At 40.8% G+C, this 12,871-nt stretch overlaps 1 protein-coding gene and 1 pseudogene across 10 annotated transcripts in view; one reads left to right on the plus strand and one right to left on the minus strand.

The window, feature by feature from the left end:
* The window catches only part of Opcml (opioid binding protein/cell adhesion molecule like), a 1,190,405-nt gene that overhangs the window by 887,090 nt on the left and 290,444 nt on the right, over positions 1–12,871 (plus strand). The window lies entirely within an intron of this gene.
* On the minus strand, positions 5,582–6,857 carry LOC101701588 (protein-tyrosine sulfotransferase 2 pseudogene; annotated as a pseudogene).

The following is a 12,871-nucleotide window of genomic DNA, read 5'->3' on the forward strand; positions in this document are numbered from 1 at the left end:
CCTTCTGTTTTCTGCTTTAATTGTTTGATATAATTTATCAGTTAAAATGTTTGTGAGCCTGCTGTTGTCATATTGGTAGGTTTTCAAGCTAGGAATATACTTTCTTTAATAGGTGCTATTCAAATTTTATATTTCGTCCAGAGTTAGTTTCATTAATTTGTCTTCCAAGGTACTTCTTAGAAGTTGTCAAAATTATTTCAAAAATGATTTTTGTAATATGCTTTCTATATCCTTTTAAATTCTGTAAAATCTGTGGTAATGTCTCCTAGATCTTGATGTTGTAATTTTAAACATGTATAATTGATGTTGTGTAACAGGAAGAAAAGGTGTAAAGGAGCAGGGGAAGTGGGAGGGGCAGGGGAACGGAAAAAAGGGAAAAGAAAAAATATGAGAAAAAGTAAAAAATGGAAACAAAGTCTTTGCAAATAGAGAAGGGTGGAGGGTGTGAAGGGAGGGCAAGGGAAGAGGAAACAAAATAAGAACCAAGAGACTCATGTAATGGTACAAGATCCCAATGATGAATCTAACTGTATTTTATACCTAAAATGTACCAATAAACTTAATGGGAAAAAAAATAAAAAGGAAATAAAAATTGTTGGGTTATCAGTGTTGTTTATATACCCTAGAAATGCATCACTTATCCAATATATAACTTACAAATAATGTCTCCCATTCTATGAGTATTCTTGTCACGTTCTTTTCTCTCTCTCTCTCTCTCTCTCTGTCTCTCTCTCTCTCTTTTGGGGGGATAAGGGTACCGGGGATCAAACTCAGAACCTTGTGCTTGTGAGGCAGGTAGTGGAACCACTGAGCTAAATACCCCGCCCATCTTGTCACTTTCTTGATGATGATCATTGAAGTACAAAAATTACTACCTTTAATGAAGTACACTTTGTCCATTTTTGCATTTGTTGCTTGTGTTGTTAGTGTCGTATCTTTAAAAAAACATTGTTAAGTCCAAGGTTGCAATAGGTTATGTCTATGTTTTTTTTTTCCTAAGGGCTTTAAAATTTTAACTCATATATAGGTCTTCAATACATTTTGAGTTTTTCTGTGTGTGCATGGGTGCACGTGCATGTGTGTGTGTGATGGTGTAGACATCCAACTTCATTCAGTTGCATATGAATATTGAGTTCTCTCAGCATTATATGTTTAAAAGGATATTTTCTCCTCTCCTCTTGGCACTTTTGTCAAAAATCAACTGACCATAAGTATGACATTTTCTAAACTTTCAATTTTATTACATTAATGTATGTTATTTATCCATAGCCTGATACTACATCTTGATTATTGTAGCTTTTTAATAAGTTTTGAAATTGTAAAGTGCATGTACTCCTAACTTTTTCTTCTTTTCCAAGATTGTGTGGCTATTCTGATTTTCCTGAATTTTAGGGATATAATATAAATGTGGAATATAATATAAAGAAGATTTATATTATAAAGTTCTAGGGATTGCACTGAATTTGCAGATTGATTTAGGAAATATTACCATCTTGACCATATTAAATTATTTCTGAACTTTGGCTATCTTTCTCTTTACTTAGATGATCTTTTTTTAACAAATAAGTTTTAGTTTTTAGAGCTTCATTTTTGCGCAATTATTTAAATATTTGAGGTATCTCGTTCATTTGATGCTATTGTGCTTTCTTAATTTTGTTTCAGATTTTTCACTGTTAATGTATAAAAGGACAATCAGTTTTTACATATTGATCTTGCATCCTGAAACTTGAACATTATTTATTCTAATAGCTTTCATTCCTTAATTTATTCCTTGGGATTTTCTGTATAGAAAATCTATATATCATCTGAAAAAAAGATAGTTTCCCTGTCTCTAACCTTCAGAATAATATTGAATTGAAATGTTTCTATAACCCTTTTATCCAGAATGTACTTAAGCATAAGTTGAACATTATATTGGGAAAGATGAGTGTCTAATTATAGTTATACATTTTGTGTGAGAGTGTGTGTATATATATTAGTGTACCTCCAAGCCTTTTATAAATTTTCAGGTTGAAATATTTATTATATGCAGAGATTTGAAATAAACGTGTATCCGTTCTCTCAAATTTCTAAGCCTGGCAAAAACCAAGCCACTATATTATATCTTCTAATTGCTTCCTAATGAAATGGGTCTTTTAAGCCTGGCCTCTCTTTCTGTAGGGTGTACTTTGTAAGCATGCAAACCAACTGAATAATGTGACCAAGGAATTTGTTAAGAGTAGCTTATTTAAAATGGTAAATCTTCCACTAGCCTCAAAATGAATAACTTAGAGTGAATAATGAAGCTTTCTTCATCTTCACCTGAGTTTCTCTGGAGAACCAGCACTGGAATTATTTGTATTTGGGGGGAAAAGCTAAGACATACAGGTTGACAAAGGATGGTGAGTGCAGCTCAGTGGAAGGTCTTTCTTACACCCTTACTAGTCCACATTAGCATGAGGTGCTTGTTGGCTTAATAAGCTTCTTCTCGTAAGCTTCCTGAACCACCTATAGGAAATACTATGATCTTAAGAATTTAATAATATTTAATTAAAAAGGCAGCTATTGTCATGCCTTGAGCTCATCAAAAGATGTCTTCAAAATCCATTTAATTTTATAGTTTAAAATCCATAACAGATCCTAGGTCTCCTTTGTCAAGAGATCAACACATGAAATTGATGTGATTTCCTTAAAAAATATAAAACACAATATATATGACTGTTCCCTGATGTTCTTTATGATGCCAGAAAAAAAGCTCAGCCTGGAGTGGCAAAGCCATGCTCCCCGCCATATGTTGAGCCTTGCTCAGCTTCCTGAGTCTCCAAGTGCTTCCTGTCCCAGAGGCTTCTGAGTTTCCATCCCCTAGATGGCCCTTCCACCTACAGCTGCATTAGAGCCTCTCTTGCTCTCTCTACTTCTGCTTACCCAATTTGCCCCAAACACCAAGGCTTCTCTTTTGAATTTGCAACAACAAACTATCTTCAGAGGTGATTGCAATGCCTTGAGGAGAATGCTTGTGTACATTTGCTTTATTCTTAATTAAACTCCTTTAAAGAAAACCTCCTGTCCAGCTTTTTATCTAGCTTTGTTAGAGCTTGTTTTCTTTCTCTGAATGCTTTGAAGAAATCTCTTCACTCATATACTGCCTGCATGCTTACAATATAAATTTTCATAATATTGGTGAAATAGAAAAGTAGAATGGGAGACACGCAGATGAAGGAACTGGCTATAAGGAAGATGTAGGGGATCGGAGGAGAGGCAAGAAGAGATGGGACAGAGTAGAGCTCTGCAGAATTGCAGACATATTTTGGGGTCATGTTTTCTAGATGCTATTCAGTTTTTGGCCCCAAATCTTCTGAAAAAAATTAAAAATTTCATCCAGTGATCCAAGAATATGCTAGTCCTTTGAAACTCTGAGGAACTTTTCCTGCTTTAAAATATGGCTCCTCTTATTCGTCCCCCAGCTTCCATCGGAGCAGAAATTCAACTAGTCAAAACATATTTAGTTGTTGAGACAAATGCTGCCTCTTGTTCATCAGCAGCAACATCTAGAACTCTTGCTATGTTTGATTTTTGCTGCTGAAGACTGAACTCTTTCCTTTTTACCCCCTTAGTTTAAGGACAGGAGGTTTGTTTGATATCTAATGCCTTCAACTCTCTTTGATCTGTTTCCCCCATTCCATCACTACCACCACCAGCACCATCATCATCGCCACTGTTACCACCATCATGCCCTCCATGATTGCTATGGTTTTGCTTGTAAACATCCATTCTAAGACTTGCTCATGTTCCTTGAGGACAGCACTGGGTCACAGGTGGATACTTAACTGCCTACAGTGTTGAAAAGGATTGTCCCAGACATCAAGGAACAGAGCCAAGCATCATCTAGGGGAGGCATCTTGTACACATTACCATTTAAGGTTAATAACACCAACCTCATTGGTAATAAGTGTGATTTAAGGAGTTTTTAAATTATTATTTTCCAAAGCTTGACAAGCAGAGGCCTAAGAAGAGCAAAGTCTCTTATGTTTTAAAAGCATGAAATCTGAGACTGCCATATATCCCATTCCCTATATTCATTTACCTTAGTAGGGAGGTGATGGTGAAGCTCTCTGTGAGGATTTTACAAATGCCTGCACCTAGGCATGAACAAATAACAGTAATAGTACAATCCTATAAGAAGCAGCTGAGAAGAACCAAGTTCGGAATGCTGCCTTTTGCAGGAATAATGGGTCTGCCATTAGGACAGAAGGATTAGGGCTAAGGTGTGAGTAGGAGAGGTAGAGGATCTTACTGGTTTGCAAGTCTCTCTCTTACTTACATCCTGATGATGGTTGAAGAAAACAAAGTGGAAGTCCTGCTGAGCTTCCCAATTTGTGTCAAGTGGCTTTGGAGCTACTCTAAAATAACAAACCCTTTATAAACAGCCTGGACTTTAGAGGGAGCTGCACAGTGAGCAAGGAAGGAAGTGGAGGTGCCTAATGTAAGCCTCTTCTTTCTGAGATCCCTGACTCCTTCCCTCCTTAATGAGAGGAGGAAAGGGGTCTTTGGAAATGCCTTGGATTGGGGAGTTGTAGGAACCCAGACACACTAGTTGTCTCCCTTACACATTACTGCCATGATTCTTCAGTGCACAGAATGAATAATTTACCCAAAAGCACATGTAAGTATCTCTTTATTATTCCACATAATGAAGGGAGACAGGAGTAATTCTCCACTCGGCTGAAATCCCCTAGGGCTTAACTTAACCATACCCTGCTTTGCTTTCCCACAGTTAATTTGGGTAGGAGACTCTTCTCTCTGGACTCCTTTGTGAGATGTGTGTGGGAAAGGTGAGTCGGAGGCCCGGGTGGGCCCAGCAAGGGCAATGTAAGGATCCGATCTTAAGAGCAGGACTACAGATCTGCTGGGTGCCAAGTAATGAAGTGTTGTGGGGGAATTGTCAAAGAATAACAGGAATCAATAGTTAATGTGTGCTCTGGAAGTGCATAATTATATTCAATATTCACCTAAGTAGAACACAATTAAGATGGTATAGCTGCTGTGATGTACAAATTATGCATTTTCAATCAAAACTTTTCCTTTTCCTTCTTTCCTTCTTGATTCTTTGTCTCCTTCCTTTCTTTCTTTCTCACTTTATTTATGACCTAAATTAAGAAAATTCAGCCTTCCCTTCTTAGGATGAAATTTGGGTTTTCCTGCCATTGCTTCTTGTGCCCTTTTAGTAACAAGTGTCTGTGAAAGGATCCACTTTCCTAGCATTTTGCACACGTTTTTGTTGTTGTTGTTGTTGTTGTTGTTGAGCCTCTGTTCAGTTTATTCAAGTAATTTCTTTATCTCTGTTAAATTGAGAGGAATTGAGGAGAAATCAAAGAAAGTCTCATATATTAGATTCTTAAATAGATTCTTTGAATTCAAAGTGAGGGTCACCGGGCAAGGCACAGGTTGTGGGCCTTGTCTCAGCAAACAAAGCCACCAAGGCAGTCCTGCAAATTAAGGAGGATGGCAAATCCATTTCTTTAAAAAAGTTCTTGAGGGGAAAAATATGAAATACCTAAGTCTCAAAAACCAGACTACTTTTCACACTCTTTGCTCTCTAGCTGGGAATGTCCAAAGAGAGTTTCAAAATACATTTTCAATGATTCAGCTTTTGCACACATATGCAAATACCTTCCTCATTAGTAGTCCTGTTTTGGCAATTAATAGCAAGCAGTATGCTTGGATTAGAGGCCTGATTTCGACTGCACTGTGGCTTCTTCTCTTCTTGGCAAGAAAGCCATTTGCAGAGATCTGGAAATCACGAGCTTCCTATGTGGGAAGAGGTGCTGTTCTGGTTCACCTGAAAATATCCTTTCAGATTGGCTGGTGTTTTGTAGTCCCCTTTCAAGACCCCAAATGTGTTGTTAATGACAAAGAGGTTGGGGTTGCCATAGTTGGGTGGGTTTACAGAGGGGTCATAGCCTAGCTGAGCCAGCACGGGGGTGATCTGGGCCATGTCCCTCACCATGTCCCCGGGGAGGTGGCCAGTCCACTTCCACGTTTACAGGCTTCATGACCTGGTCTGTGGACCACTCAATCTTGGGAGATGCCACCAGGCTTGCCAATGAGGTCTTCCTGGTGCAGGACATCATCGCTGCAGGCGATGCCCAGGAAGTCCAGGATGACCTGCAGAGAGAGCCAGGGATGTAGTACCAGCTGCTCATAGTACACAGGTAGGCACTTACCTTGATGGCCTTCCACTTGGTGAGGCAGTCATGATAGCTACTGAGGTCGAAGCTGGCGATGGTGACCTTATGTGTGATCATGGAGTACATGGAGGCCCGGCCATCTCGCACCATCACCAGGAACTCGTAGTTGGGGAACAGGTGTGGCAGGTAGACAGAGGACTTAAGTGTAAAGGGGTTCTTGTTGCACAATACACATGCAGGCTCACCATGCTTGGCGATCACTTCCAGGATGAAGGCCTGGATGGCAGAGTCCATTACCTCATCCGTCACACCTGCCTCATCCAACCCCAGCTTCTCTTTCCCAGACTTGGACCAGGCCTGGCGCATGGCCAGCACTCAGGGGATGATTCGAGTCTCCTCGCCACAGCGCACCTCAGGGTGTGCATCCATCATTGCATGCATCAGTGTGGTGCAACTCTGAGGAATACCACCTACAAAGATGAGTGGCATGGCCTTGCCATAGCAGTACTCCATGTGATTCATGCCCAGCATCACCAGCTCCTCCTTCTCCGGCTTCATGGCCCATCAGGGGCTCCATGGCCCCACCAGCACTGTATGACAATCCAGCACCTCTTGCCCGAGCTGCATGGCCAGCACCAGGGCCAGCACACAGCTGGCTGCTAGCAGTGCCTTGTACACAAAGAGGCACATGCCGGACCAGGGCAGATCCAGCCTGGGGGCCCGCTTCAGCAATAGGTTAGTTAGCCTGCAGCCTGCCAGGCTTGCATCTTCCCTGGGCACTCTTCATCTCCGGGCTCCAGCCCATGAGTCTGCTCACCACGGCCTTCCACCAGCGCCACCCGTGCCAAGGCCAGCATGCCCAGCCATCCCTGCTCACCAGCCCCACTGGGGAGGGGGTTGCACATGTGTTGAGCACTATTGCATACACGTTTTACCCTTTACTCAACATGTGAATGTATGAGAGAACTTTCAGGTTGGACCTCCTGCTCTTTTGATTCCCTTGCACAATTCTGAGACCCCCGGGAGCTGAGAATACCTCTTCCTCCCATATTAGCCACTGGGATATAGAACTCTAGGTGACATAAACTAAAAACAGCAACTCTCTGGCCTGAACTGGGAATATTTGCAAAAGTTAACCATGTGAATTCATTGCCCTTAGGGAATCTCTCTCTCTGGGTGTTCTGTGGCACAAGGAAAGAGGTTTACTTGCCTTTTGTTTTATTTTTTAGCAGGAGATAGTTCACATAATCTGTATAAAATAAGTTACTGTTCTGGCAAAGATTACTGGCTTATTAAAAATACATAACATATATTTTTAAACAGTGAAAGATCTGACAAACCACTGAAGAAATGCTTGTAAAGATGGTGATGACTTCATCTCTATTTCTCCTCCCCCATCTGTCCTTGTCCATCTGTCTGTTTAATGAAGGATTCATTCTTTTAAAACTCATATCAGGCATTACTCAGATATGTAGTCTATTCAGTATGGCACAGAATGAAATCAGGCAAACTAATTGGGTCTTAGTCGAGCATGAGGCCACAATCACTCGAGCATATACAGATGGTCTATGGGTTGGGATCCAAAGACACATGTCCTACTTAATTTAACCATGTGTGTGTGTATGTGTGCGTGTGTGAGAGAGAGAGATATTAAGAGATAAACAGTAAGAAAAAGTTACATAATTATAACTTTGAATAATTACATAAACAAAATAACATATATTTAGTGACAATTTACTATGATCCAGAAGTCTGAAAATAGTAATATGAAGGAATGTTTCTTTAAATATTAACCATAGTCTGTGATTTTTAAAACATATTTTTCTGATATTGTAATTGGGAAAACTGATGCTCAGAAAGGATGAGGAGTTGAGTACATTACAGACCTGTGTCTGGAACTCATACACTTCTTACTAAAGTTTTTATTCTCTTAACTCATAAGTTACATAGAAATCCTATAGATAGAACACAAGCTAATCATTTTTAGTCTGTCATTTTGTTTCATAAATAAATCAGTCTATAAGCAGTTTTTGGTAAGTTTCACCTGAACCGAAAGAGAGAGGGTTGTTTTTGCACAGTAATGGAGGAAGAAGGATGACCTTGGAGATTTTAGCCCGTCTTTGGGATTCTGTGATACTGTATATTATATGAGGGAAGGTGTTTGTAGGGAAATCCGTGGGCTGTAATTTCTGCAGAGCTGGAGTCTTTGCTCCCACAACACTCATGCGAGATGCCTGTGGCTGACTCGCGCCATTCTTCAAAAAGATATCCAGCTCCCTCGGCTCTCTGCTTTTAATTTAAAATTTTAATTTATATTTTTCCATGATGATACTGAGACAGACATGGCCATGAGTAAATATGTCAGGGTAATCTATTGAATGGAATTAAAGTGGTGTGTGCTTGGAAACATTTTAATTTCGTCTTGTTCACTTCTTTGCCAAGTACAATGAACAAATCGGGAGGCTGGATTTCCAAACTGCTCCAGCGTGGAGGGAGGGCAGGCAGAGGGAGTGAGGTGCCCAATAGACTGTGAACTGTTCTGGATGGCTTCTTAAAGCACTGTCGACTGGCCAGGGCTATGTCCTGAGAGAGATCTGTAAGACAAGTAGGCAGGTGCGACTACAAAGGCCTCGGTGGCTCCCTCATTCCAACCCCACATGGAAGCACACAAATTGGGCAAGGCCAGAGGTGCAGGAACATGTAGTTGGATATTGGGAAAAGACGGTTGTTGATGATTCTTCTCTTGAAAAAATATTTTTCTTCTTTATACCAGGACTCACTGCTTCCGAAATTTGAGCATGAGGCATTGCTCTGCCTCATGCTGCAGCCTCTCTGTTTAAGTTGGTCACAACAGAAGATGCCAAGCAGGCTCCCTTCACCCAGGCTGTGACTCTGAAGGGAGAGCTGGCAGTCTACCAATTGCCTGCCTGTGCATCTTTCCGAAGAGCACACCTCTGCAGGACTCTGTGCCTGTCTATCCTTCCTCCATTCTAGTATGTAGCCCCATCCCTGACTCTGAATGACACCTCACCAGCTACTGGTGTCTCCTTGAGGTGGGAATGAAGCTAGTAGATGAATTGTCACTTTTCTGTGGTGTCCTGAGATCTCTGTGCAGAACATGTTTCTTATGTTATCAAAAGTATGTCTCTGAACTGCTAACCTGATCCCACTCATTCACCTGTGAGCCTATCCTCACTGCCCCAAATCATCAGTCCTAACAGCTTATATCTGATTTCAGTGTGTCTCAATTCGTCTGGTTCTTCTAGAATGAGTGTTGTATTGTCTCTAAAGCTGCCCAGGACAAGGAAGCCATTGCATAAGCTACTGGGGCCTGGGCGGCAACTGAGTTCTCTTTCAAGTGTCACAATTGTATTGATTGATCTCCCAATTAGATATTTTTAGGAATACAGCATTTTACCAACCACAGGTCATCAATCTAGAAGCCAGCCTATCAACCACTGTGTCAACACCTGGTGGATAGGCTTGATAAAAATACAAAGTTATAGTTGTCTCAGTGGCTTTTCAGAAACCTGAAAACCAAACCTCAGAGGGAAATGAAATCCTACTGCAGAACTCCACATAAGCTGAATATAGAAGACTGAATTTAAAGATAGAGACATTAAAAAAGAGAAAATCCTACTAGAAGAAGATAATAATCTTTAGGTAGATTGGAAATGCACTATACCAATTAGATAGGTAATGCTAAAAATGTAAATCTCATAATATTTCTGATTTATTAATCAGCAGGATAAACCCTTCTGGAGACTGGACTCAACAATCCTAGATTAAAATCTGGTTTTTAAAGATTTGAAAATATGAATGGTGAAGGCTCCAGAACTCCTATGGAAATGATAAGCAAATGAATTCGGCATCACTTGGTTAAACTAAACTGCATCAGGTATTCCTGTATCATAAAGATTGAGTTTTATTTGTCCAAATGAGGCAACCAAGTTCTCTGATAGTGATGATAATAGAGAAGGCTCTGTTTATGTTGACTCTTGTCTATATTTTGCTTCCATTAGTTCTCATAATGATATGGAACAGTGCTGTGATGCAAACATTTCCGTACCATTTCTCAGATGGGGAAATGGAAGTAGTGAGAAGTCAAATAAAATGCCTATCCTAGACTTTAGAAAATAACAGAGCCCTTGTCTGTCTGATGCTAAGGCCTCCCATTCGCCCAACAATGTACTATTTCAATAATTTTTGATTTGTATGTACACCATCAAAGTTCAAAAAGAATTCTCAACAACCACTATCATTCTCAGTACTGTCAAGGTCCGGCTAGCCAAGTACTATCTGGCTTCTAAATGGATTCTAAAAAATACTATCTGGATTCTAAAAAATCCTTTCTTGACGAAGGTCATCATTGAGTGGTCAACACATATTCCCACTTTCTGTCCAGTGCAGTTTCTTTTATTCCAAGTCATCTTCTCACAGACCTTCTTAGGGTATCCAGTGCTCTGAGCCCTGTGCTCTCCCTGAGTCAGCCACTGCCACCTTCACTTCTTGCACTCAGCAGGGTTTCCTGTCGCTAAGCCTTGCCTTCTCTCTTGCTCACTTCCTGTACCCCAACTCTGGGCACCCCGTTCAACCACAACTGTGCCTGTCTCTGAGCACTGTGGGAAATGATCTCAAAGCTGTCAGAGCATTGTCGCTAGATGTCCATGACCATCAACTACAGAAGTAACCTTTGTGCAGCTGGGGAATCCTACTATAGATCCCTAGTAATTTTGCTCTCATTTTCTGCAGTAGTTATTACAGTTTTTCTTGCATCCTCCTTCCCCTGTCTTATATTCTCCCATTTACTTTCAACTGATAACTTTGCCACTTACTTTGGAGAAAATAGAAACCATCACTCAATTGCCTCCTTGTTTTCCTGTAGCCAGACAAGGGTACCTGTGTTTGTACTATTTTTTTCTTCACTTAGGATACAGCATGTGAAGCATCCTTCCTCATGTAATCCAAGGATTTTACACCTTTGCTGTAATTTTTCACTGTGATCAATCCCCTTTCTCCTGTATCACCATTTACTCCCATTCAGTGAGACCATTCTCGTCAGTACATATATATGAGAAGATAAGATGGCTGGATCCATATTCTCAGCAACATCCTGGTGCTCATAGTCAGGCTACTCAGAATGTAGGTGGTCCTCAGCACATGGCAATAACTACAGAGACTTGGAAACATGCAGAAACAGTCCTTACCCAGACCTAATGAATTAATAAGATGCACAGGTGATTTTGGGGGTCATGAAAATTTGAGAAGTCCTAGCACCCAGTTGTTATTCAGTACATATCTTTAAAATGAATTGGTGGCCAACTGTTTCCAGTATTAAAACAAATGAACGACAACAACAAAAGCTATACGAAAACTAAACAAAAGCCCTTTCATGTCGCTTCGCCTTGCTTAGCTGCCAAAGTTCTTCAGCATGCTGGCTGCAAATTTTACCAACACCACATGGGCCAGTCAGCAGTTCCCCTCTTCCTTCCTGAAGAGGCAGACCCTCTTGTCATGTGACTGGACCCTCACATCACAGGATGCACCAGTCCCTTCACTGTTCCTTTCTACCTCTACCTACTACATTCTGTCTTCCAGAGAAAGTCCAGCACATTTCTGTTGAAAGTATAAATTGTATCCTGGCATGCCTGTTCTTAAACTTATTCAGGGATCTCCTATAACATCAAGAAGAAAATGCAATCTTTTCAATAGAGATGTGCCTCTCCCCAGCTTTCTGGGATCTCCCTGTGCCCTCATCTACTATATGTGAGTCATTCTGGCCACTACTGTATCCTTCACCTAAGTCAGTTTGTACCCTAGGACCTACATACCTGCCTTTCCTCATTTAAAATGCTCCCTGCATCAAATATCTATGCCTGGATTCATTCTCAGTTTCCAGCTCTGAGAGATCTACCTCTAGACTGTAGTTGGGCCCCCTCACCACCTCCTACTGACTATTCCAGCAGTTGTCTCAGTTCAGTTTGTCATCTAATAGGAGTCTTCCATCATGTTAGTTATTTGCACGTTGCTCCTGCCAGCCTGAAAGTACCATGAAGATAGAAACAGATTCTGGGCTCAATAGCTTATCCCTAGAGCCCAGCAGAATATCTAGCACTTAGTAAGAGCTTAATAAAAATTATTACAAAGTAGAAAGTATGAATGTGTACTTGTTGTGGCTGTGGATATGATAAAGTGCCTTTTCAGTGCTTTTGTATTCTGTCATTTGTCTAAAACCATAAGTACTGTGAAGTCAGGCATTATATCATATGATGGTTTTTGTTTTTATTTTTATCATGGCCTTGCCTCTGTCTCCTTGGGAAACCTATGAAGTGATTCCCCCAACACTCACTCTGGATTTACACCGAAACTTGAAGACAGGAAATAAGCTAGCTTCATCACTCATTATTTTGTTCAGAGAGCCTTTTCTTGCCTTCCTGCCTACTTTTTCTTTTCATAATTATGTTTCACTACCCTGTGGTTTATCTCTGTTACCAAGCTAGAATTCTCCTCCCCTCTCCTCCCAGAGCCAGGCAGGTTAACTCTTCTTTTGTAGCTGTAAGCAATTTCCACCTCTTTGTGGAGCCATCTTTCCACACAAGTCACTCTTTTCATTTTCCCTCATTGTGTCCGATGCTGCTCTGCTCTGAACTCCAGCCCGCTGCCTCACATGAGAACCTCACAAGTTCTCTGTATGCGGGTGGCAC

Source organism: Heterocephalus glaber, unplaced genomic scaffold (genome assembly GCF_053883595.1).
Source record: "Heterocephalus glaber isolate CG9 unplaced genomic scaffold, H.glaber_assembly_v1.0 deba00001446, whole genome shotgun sequence".
NCBI lineage: Eukaryota > Metazoa > Chordata > Mammalia > Rodentia > Bathyergidae > Heterocephalus > Heterocephalus glaber.